A 6000-nucleotide genomic window follows, 5' to 3' on the forward strand; every position below is an offset into this window, starting at 1 on the left:
TTGAACATAAATTTCTATACTAAAACTTACAACATTTTCACCAAAGAACTTAGGAGGACTCGAATCCAGTCCCAGATTGATCTTTGGATTCTCTTATTTCTTTTACCGAATTTTAGTTTATACACGTGGTGGCAGCGGTGACATATGTGGTGGTGGTGGTGGTGGTGAAGGTGATGGCGGTGGGGAGATATCATTAATAAGAGCATGTTACAATGATCTCCATATGAAAACAAGTCGCTTGTTTCCACACCAAAGAATGCATTCTAATAGATTTTTCAAAAAAGTTTCTTTTCCTTTATTTCTTAAAAAAATTACGTATTTTATCAAGAGACTTTTCATAAATTGTGTTTGTCTGATCAGCTTCTCCTTTTAAGGGGAATAGGAGCCAAAAAGAAGTTTGGTTAACGGTAGCTAAGTATCATTACTGTTTTCTAACTTAAGTTTGTTTGGACACTTGTTTGAAAACTACAGTAATGCTAAAATCATGATGCAAAGAAGAAACTCGCACGATCTTTGCGAATTAATTGAAGGGTTATCCTATTATATGATATTAAAATGTTAAAATTATATATGTTCTCAATATGGTACTCATAGGTGAGCGACATACTTCTTAGAAAACTACCACTAAACGTGGAGAGTTAAAAAAGTGTTTAGGAGGGTTTTAAAACCGCCGCAAAATAAAGACACAATTTTGTAACGGTTTGGGGGCGGGCCGTTCATAAACTGCCAGAAAACTTAAAAAAAAGGTTTTAAACCCCCCGCAAAATAAACACAAAACTTTGTGGGACTCTCCCAAATTGCTAGAAAAACATAGGCCTGTCCATTTTTTGTTGGCCTGTCTGAAATCGTCCGGCCCGTTGCAATAAAAGGCTTCTTGAGTCGGTCGGTTTAGTTCGCGGGTTTGACGGGTGGAAATAATTGGTTTATTCTGGTTTGGTTCGGTCAGGTTCGGTTTAACCTCTAAACCAACCAAGCCAACCAAACCAAATCTGATAACGCACCTCAGACAAGGCCCAATCTAACCTTGAACACAAAGCCACCGTTCAAAAAAAAAAAAAAAACCAAAGTCATATAAATACTCACATTAACCCATTAACCCTAAATCTTCAACCTCTCTTCAGCTATCTCCCAAATCCTAGCCGCCAACCACCTCTGAAGCTCCACAACCACATGTGTCCCTCTCTCAAACTCTCAACCCTTAGCCTCCATTAACCTTCAGTTTCTCTCTCTATCTGTTGCCGCCGTCGACCCCACCACCATCTTCCTCCCAAACCCAACCCTTATAAGCAAATTGTAACCGCCCAAGCCACCCCCACAACCTTTTAGTCTCACCTTTCTCCTCTACAACTTTAATCTTCAACCATCGAACCCAAAAACCACAACCATCGCACCTCGACCCTGCCACCATGAAACCACCATCGTCGCTTCTCAAACCAGATCCACCGTCATTCATGTCGTCTATAACACCCCGATTTCGGTGGCGTCACTTTAGTAACCAAAAAGAAAGTTTAAGCGGAAAAACGTGAATATATTTTTTTTTTCGACAATAGAACCAAAGACTGAAAGAAATAAACTCCCAACAAAAGATAACAGAACTAATGTATAATATAAATACAGCCCCCGCTGTAAGTAGCAAACCACGTCACGAGTAAACCTCCAGTGACGGGAAGTAGTAGAAGGTAGCGCCCGTAGGCAAAAGGTACAATCCAAAAGAAAGGTCAAGTGTCCGCAACACAAAACCTCAAAATGAGAATAAGTCAGCCCAGATGGCCTAAAACAAGACCTCCTAAGTCCAACCAACTCTCTGTGATTCCCGTAAAGAAACCACACAAAAAGCTATAGGCGGGAAACTCGAGGAGCTCACGCCAGCACTAAAACCTACGTGCTAGCATGATCGTCGTCCGAATCTGAATCCAGAACGACCAAGTCTATGTACACCATCCGTCTTCCTCTCGCAACCGCGATGCGCTCCTGTTCCAGCATCTCAACGCTAGTTCCCCCCCGAAGGGTGAACCATCGTGAATCAGTCCGCCATGGACATCTGACAAAGGGCGTAGTCCGCCAAAGCACACACAGAAGACGCGAGGGTCAACTCCAAAGAATTATGTAAGTAATACCACCAATAGATACAAATAAGAGAATAGCCACTTAGGCTTATAGTTATAGATAACATCCTAGGGTTGCATATTCCACAATGAATATAAACGACAGTAATGACAGATAGCATGCATCAAGTAGGATTAACAAATATCAAACACACAAAGCAACTAAGTCAGTATGCATGTTGCATGAAATGCAAATGACGGTTAACCCAGTTAACCAAATGCATTCCGGAAAAAGGATGGGCATCAACGGATCAGCCCTAACACCAGCCACGGTGGGACCATTTCGGCCCGCGTGCCTCTTACACCACACAAAGGTAGCCAGATCAGCAGTGAACCCGAAGGTCTGCCATTTCGGTCTGCTACTAAGAGTCGCCTAATAGCGCTCTTACGCGGAAATCCGGGTCTTATGACCATTTTGGAATCCACCGAGGTCCGAAGTTCGTCTCGTGTTAATACCTCAAAATGTATGCATGAATGCAAAGTGATTAGCCAAACAACGTCTCCGACCTCACTCGACACGTCGCCACGTGTTCTAGCTAACTTATTGTCTCTAAAAGCATACCCAAAGGTAATAGTCGATTCTGCGACAAAATACAATTAATCATAAAATGAGTGCAACCACTCACGATAACTCTTCGAGTCATCAATGCTCCCACGAAGTCTCACGCTTCAGTGGAGTCTTATACAATCACGAAGTCTCACGCTTCAGTGAAGTTTTATGCTCTCACGAGGTCTCACGCCTCAGTGAATTTACACACTTACACGAAGTCTCACGCTTCAGTGAAGTTCCATGCTATTCACGAGGTCTCACGCCTCAGTGAAGATCCATGCTTTTCACGAGGTCTCACGCCTCAGCGAAGTATCACGCATTCACAAGGTCTCACGCCTTAGTGAAGCTTCACGCATTCACAAGGTCTCACGCCTCAGTGAAGCTTCTCGGCTCATCCCTTGGATGGCTAAACAAACTGCTCCAAGAGCGAAGGAGTATCAACATACTCAGAACTTATCAATTTTCTCAACACTTGGATCCGACGACACTTCTCGTTTTCCACAACTAAGATTTGAATCCTAAGCTTCCTTTCGAGTTTGTTATTATTATTTGAAGATTTAGAGGTTGTTTAATGTCTTATGAATTTTCCTTATAAAATAATTTTCATTTTGTCTTATCGCAAAACTTATGAGTTTAAGGATCTCCTAATCCCAAATAACTTTCAGAGAATGTCTCGATCCACTAAAACAATAACAAGGCCCGAATCTCATTCGTCCTATCAAACTTTCCCCAAAATCTCAAAATAAAATCGGCATGACCTGCCCGCTATCCTCACTACTCAGAATCACAGATATCATTGAAAAGACATAAGTAAATCAGCACAGTCAACAAACATGCCATATATCAACACATTCTAGAATAATCACGTAGCACTTAGCATATAAAGTAGGCATCACACATCCTAGATTACCCACTTAGCACGTACCATGTAATTCAATCTCAAAAACATTCAGTAGATGAATCATCTACATTGTCAGCCGAAGCCTCAGAAAACATTTTTCCAATCAAGCACAAACAAGTGCATAAACAGTAAATCAAGTCGAAGTATCGACACCTAAGCATTAACTAAGGATTCAGTGAGTAGCCCTCACCTGTAGATTCTCCAAGGTTCCCGTCTAGCGTTCCTTCACAATCAATGCCTTGCTCTTCAGGAAATTCCTCAAAAGCACCTTTATAGCAAAACCACAGAAATCAATCACAATGAGTCAGAAACTCAGCAAACAATACTCACTAAGGTTACACGAAGTAGTATATACTCCGAGGTACGATAATCTAGCGCGAAAGGACAAGTTTTCGAAAAAGGAATTTTCCTTCCTCCCCCTAGGGTGCTCGGCCACTATTGGTAATTTGGTGGGTCGATTTTTCTTCGATCAAACTTGGTTCCTATGCTATCATTAGCCGTAACTAAGGGTATTCTAAACTCGGAAAAATTATCGGATCGAAAACTGTCGTAGGGGTATTTTGGTCAATATTTTTAGCTCAGAAATTCAAAACTGAAATTTCGAAAAGCAAATTGGATGGGGACGTCACCAACGACGTTTATGACAACTAATCCTACTAGCACTAAGCTAAGGCGATAGTTTTCAGCCCAAAGGACGAAGCTTTGCCCCAAAATGGGTATTTTAAGCAGAATTGAAACTCGACGGTAGTTTTTCGAGAATCGGCGCAGTATTATTAGCTAAACATACTCAGGAGAACGTAGGGAAGATGTTTAGAATCAAAAATGGAATTATCAGGATAGTTTTGCAAAAACCTCAAAACTATGAGCACAGAAAGACATAGAGAAAAGCTATGGAAAAGACGATCAGAGGTAAGGATTAGCGACTATACCTCGATACCTTCAAGCAGCAACTGTCGAATCAACGATCAAGCAAGAAATGAAGAAAATCTCTTCTTCCTCCTCCTTCAATGAAGCTCGCGGCCTTGGGAGAGAAAATGGTGAAGTTTTGCCATTTTTTCTCCTTTTCTTGCTATATATAGAGGTTGGCAAAACGCGGGAAAATGAAAGTTTCGCGAATCTGATTTTTCCGGCTTCATTCTCCGTGAATTCTAAGATAGGTTTTGGCGACATAAAACCAAAACTCAAAAGAGGTTTCCTTGTATTTTAAGTGGCTAATGCAAAGTCGGTGTAAAACTATTTTACCCGATAAGTTACTTTTTGCATTGAATGTCGGAAGAGAAAACTTCCTTCTGAAGAAAGATTGAAATCATCAAGAGAAATGGGTGTACGCATGTGGAATCTTCATCTGAAGCTCCGAATAGAAAAAGTCTTCATCGTCGGTTGATTTTAGGGTTTTTGAACTACCAGGGTTTTAGTTTCGGCAAACTTCTGAGGATTGGAATCGGACGTTCGTAGATTCTAGGGTTTCGCCTCGAAACGATTGTCGTATAAGGAATAAGAGAAGTTCTAACATTTCTCTGAAGATTTTTGGAATTAATTTCCATCGTGACTTTAAGTGAAAACTAGCTATTTACTAGGGTTTCCGCCCTAGGTTTAAGCGTATATCGATCGTACTATACCGTTTATCGATTTTGATGAAATCCTTAGACTTTTCCTGAACTTTCTCCTTCACAAATTTATTTCATTTGGTAAACTCTTGTTCAGGTTTTCCTTCACGATACATCAACCCTAATCGCGAATAAGAATTTATTCACTTGGTATAAACTTAAAAACTTGGGTCTTACATTAGTACCCTCCAAAAAGAAAGTTTCGACCTCGAAACTTAAGGTTCGGCAAAAGTTCTGAATATTGTTCCTTGATCTTTTCCTCTAACTCCCATATAGCACCGTCCGTGTCTTTGTTCCGAATAACTTTCACTAAAGCACTCTGCTTCCCCTTTGATTTGTTTCACTCTTCTAGTCCCAATGTTGACCGACGGCGTCTCAACAGACATATCATCTTTCAGCCCTATGTTGTCCGACTCGACCACTTGATAACCCCTAGACGAAACATTGCGTTGGAATCTAATAGTCCATTAACGTCACTTCCAACTTCGTAACTATCGTCGCTCGCACCATGAAATCAATCTTCTCCTTAGTCACCGTTCAAATTAAAACTCGACTTGAGTCTTAATACCTCGTGCATGACAAGACTCATCCCCTTAATCATCAATTCATCGACCACTCATAAGCTAATTATCCTCTTAATATCCAACAATCCATTATTGTCGTCTTCATTGTAACACCCCGATTTCGGTGGCGTCACTTTAGTAACCGAAAAGAAAGTTTAAGCGGAAAAACGTGAATATTTTTTTTTTCGATAATACAAAATTAAATCTGAAAGAAATAGAACCTGACAACATAAGATAACAGAACTAATATACAATAATAATTACAGCCCCCGCT

This window comes from Lotus japonicus, chromosome 1, assembly GCF_012489685.1.
Source record: "Lotus japonicus ecotype B-129 chromosome 1, LjGifu_v1.2".
NCBI lineage: Eukaryota > Viridiplantae > Streptophyta > Magnoliopsida > Fabales > Fabaceae > Lotus > Lotus japonicus.